This window comes from Sinocyclocheilus anshuiensis, unplaced genomic scaffold (genome assembly GCF_001515605.1).
Source record: "Sinocyclocheilus anshuiensis isolate Anshui unplaced genomic scaffold, SAMN03320099.WGS_v1.1 scaffold334, whole genome shotgun sequence".
Lineage (NCBI taxonomy): Eukaryota > Metazoa > Chordata > Actinopteri > Cypriniformes > Cyprinidae > Sinocyclocheilus > Sinocyclocheilus anshuiensis.
The window spans coordinates 435,881-446,663 of record NW_015546055.1 but is presented as its reverse complement, the minus strand read 5'-3'; the positions used below and the strand labels follow the sequence as shown (position 1 = coordinate 446,663).

Here is a 10,783-nt window from a genome sequence, read left to right as displayed (position 1 = left end):
GTCTTAAAACCACAATTAACAGTATGGTTTCTACAGCTTTCACTTAGGAGCAAAAATCTGCTTTAAACTTAAAGGAAATAGTGCTGGGCAACAATTAATCGCGATTAATCGCATCCAAAATAACCGTTTTTGTTTACATAATATATGTGTGTGTACTGTGTATATTATTATGTATATATAAATACACACACATGCATGTATATATTTAAGAAAAGTATATTATGTTTATATATTAAATATATTTATATATAATATAAATTATATGAATATAAATATATACATATTTTCAAAATATATACTGTATGTGTGTGTATTTATATATACATAATAAATATACACAGTACACACACATATATTATGTAAACAAAAACGTTTATGTTGGATGTGATTAATTGCGATTAATCGTTGCCCAGCACTAAAATACAGATTTGACATTTATTGTGATAATTATCGATATCGGCTGATAATGAAAATTTTTATCGTGATCATTTTTTTGTCCATATCGCCCAGCCCTATTTACAACATATTTATCCTCACATTTGTAATCACCAATTGAAATACATACTCTGAGAATTTCTTGCTCTAAGCTTGTGTGTAGTGATGTAGAGGTGCTTTGCTTGGGTGAATTGGGCCTAGTTACATGGAGAATTTGTAAGACCATAGAGACTGAACTAATCTGGGTTAGTAAGATTCTCATTTGGGGGTGAAGAATGATAGAATGAAAGTTTGGGGACTACGATGGACAAATATAATAGATCATACTCCTAATTTCTGTTCCCTCTATATTTCTATTGTATTTACAGAAACACTATCTATTTATTTTATACTTAATTAAATCCATTGGTGTTCATCCCAAGTGTCTGAATCTCAGCAGTGTGAATTTGTGCCTCAGGACCCACTGATAGTTCTTAGCGAATGCAACCTTTTCATATCTAACATGTAATTAGTGTTAATTCTCTAATGCTTGTCTTTGTTTGTTTTAAAGATGTAAACTAATGGCCACCTTGTCAGTGCCTTTTTCCAAATGGGATACACGTTAGAGGCGTTCGCCTGTCTGTTCTAATTCCCCGCCCTGCTTTCTATTAGCCTGCAGACGGGGTGCAATGTGCAAATTACTCATCGGAAATGATTAATTCAGCACAAGATTAACAGCTCTGGCTCTATTTCACCCAAAGCTAATTTAGCAGCCAGGGAGGAGATTGGCTTTATTGCTAAACAAGGCTATTTTCTTTCTTCTCTTGTTTCTTAGTTTAGTTTTCTTAGTAGACAGGTTTAGAGAAATCACACAAATTGGCTAAAGAAAAGGAAAGATTTTGGCTGCTTCGGCACAACCGTTTGTCATAAACCCTGCATTTTGCTGCTTGAATTCATTCCAGTCCTGCATGATAGTTTGATGCACGTGCTTTCTAGCTAGTGTTTGTGAGACACTTTAGAATGGAAGTAAATGGTGCAAATTTTATGGACAAATCTGAAGCTTAATAAAAAAAAAGACACTTATATTCCTCTGTTACAACACGTATATTATTTAAGCTCAACGACATTTCATATAACTTTAAACCAAACAGGTTAGTGACTAAACATATATTGTGCACGTTTTGTGAGTAATTTAACATTTATGAATTTGCCCAATTCACTTTCAGTGGAACTGTCAATGTATGGAGGAGGCTAGAAGTGAATTTTTGTGGTAAATTTTGCTGTCTGTTGTACTTAATCTAGAATATTCCAGTTTATCTTTGCCAGAATAGTGTCTTCTATTTGCCATATTGATAAATGTTTCACAACTCTGAAAATGTACAGCTTTGGATAAAACTATCTGCCAAATGCTTAAATGAAAAATGTTAATCGTAATGTGAATTTTGACCTTGCAATTTTGACTTAGTAGGCTTTCCTGAAGGCCATCTCTTGCACTGTACACTCTCTATCTTTGTGGACAGCCAGATTCATCCTTTCTCTGTCCCCGTCCTTCATGGCAGACACCATATTGATCCCTGACGCCCTGTAATAGCTCTAATTGAAGGCCGTCACACTCTGTGTGTGATATATATCCGTCCATCTGACCATTAAAAGGCGTTTTAGCTGCTGTCATGAATGCTGGGATGATCTGTGATTTGGTATTGATTAAACAGCGCACCCTTTAGCCGTAGTGCTGTGTTTAGACCGATGGTCACAGACGTCTGGCCGTGTGATTTTGGTAGGGTGGCTTTTACAGCTGTTAGTTACAGCAATTTTCTCCATGCTGTTTTTTCAGTGTGTATGATGGGGTCAGAGCTTGTCTTTTCAGCACTGTCAGGAAGACTGATCTTTGCCACACTACTCTGGGAGATTGTGTTCTCTTGATGTTGCCTAGTTGTTGTTTAGAAAAGCTCCCTGGGGATATATGAACTTGGTCCCTGCACACCATTTCAGGCTTTGTGTGTGTGTGTGAGACTCTCCTCTCCTCAAACCTTCATAAAGGTTTCTTGCATTGAACCTGGTTGGCTTTGTATTATTTGATGCACTGTGGCATTATAATTGAGTTCTGCTGCATTATAATTAGGGCTGTCAAATGAGTAAAATATTTTATTCTCAGAATTGTTTTTGTAGTTAACATGTTAATACATTCACTTCCTCTTTAAAGGAATAATTCACCTGAAAATTAATATTCTGTCATCATTTACCGACCCTCATGTCACTCCAAACGTATTTTTCTGCATGATACAAAAAGGAGAGAATTGAATGAATATTCAGTTACTTAAATTCAGTTCAATACATCGTATTTTGCTTGGAAAATGAGCGGCACTTGAAATGTGAGCAGTGCACCACATATTTTTTAATGACTCTCCTTTCAGTGTTAAAGTGAATTTAGAAGGACATGAAGAGGAGTACATGATGAGAGCATTTTTCATTTTGAGCTGAACTTTCCTGGACTTTATGCATTTAAAATTAGGCTGCAGTACTGTGATGCACTTCTCATTAATGTTTGTACAAATGACGGTGTGTTTGCTCATGAGTTGTATTTCATTTGTCTTAATGGCAATAAAAACTTTTCATCTTGACAGCCCTAATTACAATACAATGGCAGTCACTTATGAGCAAAATGCAACATCTAACATATACAGTATTTAACACACATCTTCTTAGAAACCTTAAAGGGATAGTTCACTCAAAAATGAAAATTCTGTCATCATTTACTCACTCATGTTGTTCCAGACCTCTATGACTGTCTTTCTTTTGTGGAGCATAAAAGAATATATTTTGAAAAGTGTGATTTTTGTGTTTCCAATTCAGTGGAACTCTATGTTCACCAAAACTGTTCGGTTACCAACATACAAAATATCATCTTATGTGTTTTGCAGAAGAAAGTCAGACAGGTTTGGAGTGAGTAAATGATGACAATATTCAAATTGACATGTGCTTTTCTCCAAGTGACTTACATTGCATTCAAGATATTCATTTTATCAGTTCATACATTCCCTAGGAATTGAACCCACAACCTTGGCAATTGTGGTGTTAATGTTTGGGTGAACTATCATTTTAAAGACAGGTGAATCTACATGTGTATTTTTTTTTAAACCTACGAGCCTGTGGATTGTTTAGAACATGACAGAACTGCTGCTAAATACTTGAGTTTTTGTGTATGCACAAAGATCTTACTGTCATGTCTGCCCTTTTCAAAATGGCACCCAAACATGTCAAATGAAAGGTCAGTGATCTCAGAATAGCATTGAAGACATCACAAACATTTGACTCTCATGCTAGCGTTATTAGATATGAGTCATGTCCATCTTGAAGTGTTTATTTGCCATGTTTTCTATTTATTTCATGTTTTAACGTGTGATATGCAGGGATACTTAAAGCAGCCATGAACCTTTCTGAAAAGGAGTCTGATCTCATTTACTAAAAGGATGCTGGGAGATCATGTCCCCATTTGCTTCACCTCCCTCCATGGGTAGTTAAAACAGATAGCATGTCCCTGCAGCACAGACACAGCAGGTCAAGTGCACACCGCAAACAGACCACCGTTAGCTTCACTCTTTGAGCAGATGTGGACGGTTGTAAATCACACTAAATGGCACTCAACAGCAGAGCGTTTTCAAAAACTTCTTTGTTACTCTCAGTAATTTATCGACAAAGGCTCAGCGCTTACATTTGGTTCTGGGTGGAAGTGTAGTCCTGTGGAAAATTCACTCTGTACATTAGCTGGTCAGACAATAGCAGACTGCTTTTTTGTCTCAGCATTTTTCTTTAAAAGTATTGTAATAATGCACCTCACCATAATTTGGTTTTTATGCTAATATTTTATTTGTACATAATAGCCTATCATCTGTGTGGAATAACAGTGTTTGCGCAGTGATGTTATTTGCATAATGATATTGTGTTGGTATGCCATCGTATTACTATATAAATATACGACAAGGGGATTGTGCATGATTTATTGTTTGAATATTAAAGCTTTGTTTATATTGCATGAAATATTTTTTACATTAGAGTTACCTTAAATGCTCAGCTGTGGCAACATGCACCTTTTTTATTAATTAATTTATTGATTTATTTGTTGAGAAAAGGAAAGACCAAATGTGGGGAAAACAAACAGTTTATTTAAATTGTAAAAACATGAAATTAATTCATGTTAGCTAACTGTATGATTCTATTACCTTGAACTGTTCATTTGTGAAATGAACATTACTTGGACACATTCACTTCTGATAACAGACCACTCTAAATTGTAATGTAGACATATGCATTTTCTGTAAAGCTGCTTTGAAATAATGTGTATTGTGAAAAGCGGTATACAAATAAATTTGAATTGAATTGAATTGAATTTAAACCTTGATTTTAAAACAAAACAATTTTGGGAGGAGAAAGTGTACTTTAAAATTAAATATTATTTGTCTGAGATAAATTTGCTAAGAATTTGGTGTCTTCTCTTCTATCCTTACAGTGGAGGGCGCTGTTACTCTGTAGCATCAGAAGGAACAGTTTTCCCTCTCTTTTCACTTTCTCCTTTGCATTGTGTTTGACCTCTGTATGCCATCAAGGCTGCGAGGCTGGACTGTGAACCTGTTTCGCTTTGTTTGTAGGAGAAATGTTCATCTTACATGCCTTAGTCATAAGAATGGGTATGCTTCTTGTGTGTGTGTGTGTGTGTGTGTGTTTCTTTTTCTTTTTTTTTTGTGCAGATGCTCTACACATCTGCCAAATGCACCTCTCCCAAACACCTGCTCCCTTCCAAAAACTCACGTAAACTCTTAAAATATTAATTCATATTAATTAGATATATATGTGACCTTGGACCACAAAACCAGTCTTAAGTCGCTTGGGTGTATTGATTAGTAATATGCATTGCTAAGAACTTAATTTGGACAACTTTAAAGGCGATTTTCTCAGTATTTTGATTTGTTTGCACCCTCAGATTCCAGATTTTCAAATAGTTGTAACTCGGCCAAATATTGGTATACCCTAACAAACCATACATCAACAGAAAGCTTATTTATGCAGCTTTCAGATGATGTATAAATCTCAATTTCAAATAATTGACCCTTATGACTGCTTTTGTGGTCCAGGGTCACATATTAGTAACTAAAGTGTACATTAGTAATATACTAAAGTGTATATTAGTTCCTAAATTGCACATATTAGTACCTTTTGAAAGGGTTCTGCCCCATTGACAGTTTTTGTACCTTTTTTCTGAGTGTACAGTTACATTTTTCACTTTTAGATGCCCTTTATATAAGGTATGGAAGAAAAAAATTCATCAGCATCAGTTTCCTGTTATCATTTAATGTTAATATCCGTAAAATAAGATCCGTTTAAACTAACTTTGTACAAAAATAAAGCTTGAATTTGAATTATGCTTCGAACAAGAAAATAACTAATGTGGTAAGAAAAATGCACTTATGTCAAGTCTTATCTCAGGCTGGAATTAAATTGTTTTTTTTTTTCTTTCTTGTTTTAAAGAAAAACACATTTATCCAAAGTCACTTGGATTGCATTTTTCAGTTCCTGATTCCCTGGGAATTGAACCCATGACATTGGCATAGCATCATGCTCTACTGTTTGAGCTGCAGGAAAGCCATTTCATAATTTTTGAGCAATGTGGTAAGAAAAATAAACTGAACTTAAGACATATTCTGTGGAAAAGTCTTATTTTCTTACACCATTTAGCTTCTCAGGTAAATTTATTTCACTTTAAGAATTACAAAAAATGATTTAAGATAATGTGCAGTATTACCTCCTTGCTGATCGTTGATCCAATGATTGTTCTTCTTTTCATTCACTTCTGGGCCTCAGTGCATTCAGCACCTCAGTAAAATTGACCCAGGAAAGCTGTATTTTTTGCTAACTCATTCTACAGGAGCAGATTGTAAAAGAAGCAGTGTAACAGCCATTCTCTAGGGAATGGAGTGCGGTTATCAGTCTGATTAACAGTGAACTTGCAGCCGGAGGATGTTTCTTAAGGATGCAGACAGCTGTTCAACCTTCCCCTGAGAGGAGAAGTGATAGGGTTCGGCCTCACTGATGAAAAAAAACCTTGCATGATTAAACCGAATATTACATTTGTTTAAAGTTTGATAAAGTCTTATTAATCTTTAATGTTCTTACATCATCTATTCAGTGATAATTAGCACCCTTTCTCAAGCTGAAGGCACACTGACTCACATATATTAGCTCTGTGCTGGCTCTGCTGAATGAAGGATGTTTGATTGACATGTTCCTCGACTGCTTTGTTTCTGCTGGGAAGATGTGAATGTGTGTACAGATGCTGTCTGTCAAAAATCATGTATTTTGAGGTTAAATAAGCTATTAGAGAAATGGTTCAACTGAAAATGGAAAATTCTGATAACATTTACTCAACCCTCCTTTTATTTTAATTAATGCTGTTCAGTTGCTTTGACACAATCTGTATTGTTAAAAGCGTAAAATAAATAAATAAAGGTGACTTGACTTATTTCAAACCTTTCTTGGAACACAAAAGGAGATGTTCTGTTTGCTGTTTTCCATGTAGTTGCAATTAATTAGCACTGGACTTTTCAAGTTTGAGAAAAAGAACATAAACGTGGTCCGTGTGCAAATGTCCAAGTCTTCTAAAGCAATCTTTGGTTGAAAAACAGCTTATAGAAGACAAAATAAGTGAATAATGACTTGGAATGAGGATGATGTAATTTAAATGTTTGCACCAACTTTCAACTTTAATCTTGTTCTGAGAAGATTTTTAAACCCATACAATGCTGTTTAAAAAGTTTGGGGTCAGAAAGATTTAAGTTAATATTTTTATTAAGCAAGGATGTGTAACATTGCTAAAAAGACAATAAATACATTTATAATGTTAAAAAAATCTATTTAAAATAAAAGTTTTTTTTTTTTCTATTAATTACATGTTCTATTAGTTACACGTTTTCCACAAAAATATTAAGCAACATAACTTTTTCAGCATTGATAAGAAGAAGAAGAAATGTTTTTATGCAAATCAGCATATTAGAATGATTTCTAATGTGACACTGAAGACTGGAGTAATGATGCTGAAAATTCAGCTTTGCCATCACAGGAATACATTTTACAATTACATTTAAAAATATTTTAAAGTAGAAAATAGTTATTTTAAATATTTCACAATATTACTGTTTTTACGGTATTTTTGGTCAATTATATGCAGCCTCTGTAAGCATTACAGACGTCTTTCAAAACATCTTACCGACCCCAAACTTTTGAACAGTAGTGTATTTAGAAAATTTCACTGTGAACTTTCCCCTTATTTGTACTCCAGTCATTAAGTCTGAAGTTTGATGCTGTTATAAAATGGTATTCCATAAAATGGTCACATACGACTTTTACCTTTGACATCAGTCTGCAAGAAAAGAACTTGTAAGTGAAGGTGTGAACAACAACGTTAAGTGGTACTTCTGTTGTTCTGTTACTTAATCTCTCCACACCTTTTCCCTCTCTTTTCCTGTCTTTTCTCTCAGCAGTCTGTTCTGGTTGTGTCTGTGCCTCTCAGCAGCCCTCCATCCATCCCCTTGGGTCTCCTTACATTCCTGTAGTGATAAGTCACTCCTGGCTCTTATTTCCCTCTGCTACCCCTGCAGAAAACACACTCCAGACAAACACACATGGACATGGTTATGTGTACCAGAGGCCATGTAATTCGACCAGCTTCCTTTTGATTTCATCCCCCCTCCCCTTTCCTTGGATCAAACATGCATCGTTTGAGTCGTTGTTGGTTCAATCAAGGTTCAGTACCAGTCTGTTTGGTTTGAGGTCCTCACCCCGGTAGAAATGTCCTCAATGTATTATTTGCAGGCATTTGTACCTCTGAAAGAAGAGATCACAGGTACGCAAGACCACCTACTCCCACAATTCTGTACGACAAAAAAGACCTCCATTCTGTATGGGCAGATAGAAAGGCTATTCTGAATGGAGAGTGTGTTTTATTAAAGCAAGCTTGTGTCTTGCTTAAAGGAAAAGATTTTAAGCCCACAAAATCCAGGCCACAGTCACTAATTATGGGAAAGGGAACGTCAGCTCGTACTTCATGTGGTTTCACTTTGGGTCAGTGCTTTGAATGGAGAGATGTGTTTGCATATAGTCATGGCGCATTATTGTCGGTTTTGCAATGCTGGCAGACTGGGACCATCTACCTGCTTATGGAAAGCAGACCCTCGTGACTGTGTGTCAACAGTCAACAAATATTAGGTAATTTGAACTTTCTGTGTCATGGCAAGTTTGGTCGAGGTTGTAAATGCCCTGTGGTGCAACTACTCATAAACTTAATGACAATGAAGAATGAATACTTCATGATAATTATAATTGTTAAAGGTATTTGAAAGATTATAAGGTTGAGTTTAAGTTTGAGTTAAGATTTTTTTTAAATATACTTTTATTCAGCAGAGTTGTATTAAATTAATCAAATTGACAGTAAAGATTTTTACATTGTTCTAAAAATTATATTTCCAAAAAAAAAAAAAAAAGCTTTTCTTTGCATTAAACTCTCTCTTTTCATTAAATAAACCTGAAAAAAAAATGAAGCATGGTTTCTACGAAAATATTACGCAATTGTTTTCAACATTGATAAAAATAAGAAATACTTTTTGATCACCAAATCAGCATATTAGAATAATTTCTAGGATTAGGATCATTTGACTGGAGTAATGACTGCTGAAAATTCTGAAAATAATATTTCACATTATTACAGTTTATTTTTGATCAAATAAATGCAGCCTTGGTGAGCATAAGAGACTTCTTTCAAAAAAAAAAAGAAATAAAAATAAAATAAATAAATAAAACGACCAAAATTGTATTGTAATTGTTTAAAATTATATAATTGTATTTTTTTTATTGTATTTTTTTAATTATATAAAAACACAAGTGAAACCAACATGATTACAAAGAGTACTTTTTAAATAACTGAAACCCTTTTTAATTTGTTTTAACCTAGATTTCTGAGTATTTCTTCTGTTATCATCTGTGATCATACCAGCTCAAAGTGGTCAAGCTGTTTTCTGGAACATGCTAGCTGGTTGACCAGCTAATGACCAGCATTATTGTTCCATAACCATCAGCTTAAGCTGTTTTTTCCAGCGAGGAGAGGTGGCTGGTGCTCCAGGGCCTTGTGCAACCATAACTCGCCCTTGATTGTCCTTGACCTTAATTCAGATCTGTGGGTTGTGTGACTCTGAATTATATTTGGGACACTATTTGCTCTGACTTCAGATGATGCCTGCCATTAATTTGGGAGTAATGCTACTGAGGACCTAAAAATGTCACATTCTGTCCATTTCCTTGGATTGATTTAACTGGTTCAAAAAAGCCTAGAGGTGAAAAACGATGAATCTCTCCTGAGTATGGCTCATTTCAACAAACCAGTGAATTGTTCTCTATAATTACTTCCCTTTGCCCCATTAACCAGTGTGTGGTAAAGGTGATGGTATAAATGTAGGCTAAAACACATTTGTTTTGATCAACATGACCTCAGATAGCGAAACGTGCCAGCGGGTGAATCACTAGTCCTGCTGTTATAACTGGTATCTCTGCAGCTCGACAGCAACAGCTGTGATTATTTATTTTATTTAGAGCCTCATATATTGTAATTTCCACAACAGTATAATTGCTTTTGTGTGCTCTTGATACGAATTGACAGTCTACTCTGAATGAGTGGTGTTTAGCATCTTTAAGTAGATTTTCTCCAGGTGCTAAAGTGCTTGTGACTGACTCATATTTTTCACTTGAAGCGACCGGTGCTGTGCAGTTTGCCTGAGCGCACTTCTGAGAACTCGTCAATCATGTTTTCTCTTCTGTATTTAAAGCATAATGGTGGCGAGGGCCCTTTGGGTTTTGTTGAAAACTATGCGGTGCACTTGCACAAAATGTGACTAGTTACTTGCTTTAAACCGTTTACTGAAGTGCATAAGTGCTTTTTCTCTTTCTCTTTCATTCGTGCTGAAGTGGGCTGCCAGTATTTCATCTACAGTATAATCCTCTACAATTTTAACATTGTGCTCCTGGCAGTCTTTTGAGCCCAACTATTAAATGTTCTTCTCAAGGTTCTTTTTAGTAACCAGTGGGGCTCCATTATAAAATATTCCTTCACTTTCCTCCTACTGTTAGGTTGCTACACGACTGAATTCCACTTTAGCAGTCTGCCCAAGGGGATTGTGGGGCGGGGGTTATGTTTGGGGGCCTGAGAGGGCCTGAGGCTGATGTTTCAGCTTGTTTACTAGTTGAATCTCTGTGAAGGAGCAAATGGTGGTTTGTAAGCACTTTGTTAATTCACTAGTGTGTGTGTGTGTGTGTGTGTGTGTGTGTGTGT

General features: G+C 35.4%; 1 long non-coding RNA gene across 1 annotated transcript in view; it reads right to left on the bottom strand.

Annotated features, from left to right (window-relative positions):
• LOC107699253 (uncharacterized) overlaps nucleotides 1–10,783 on the bottom strand; it is a 21,466-nt gene that overhangs the window by 3,331 nt on the left and 7,352 nt on the right. The window contains exon 2 of the long non-coding RNA XR_001635442.1: nucleotides 2,605–2,607. This is a non-coding gene — a long non-coding RNA (uncharacterized LOC107699253). The remainder of the gene's footprint in view (nucleotides 1–2,604; nucleotides 2,608–10,783) is intronic.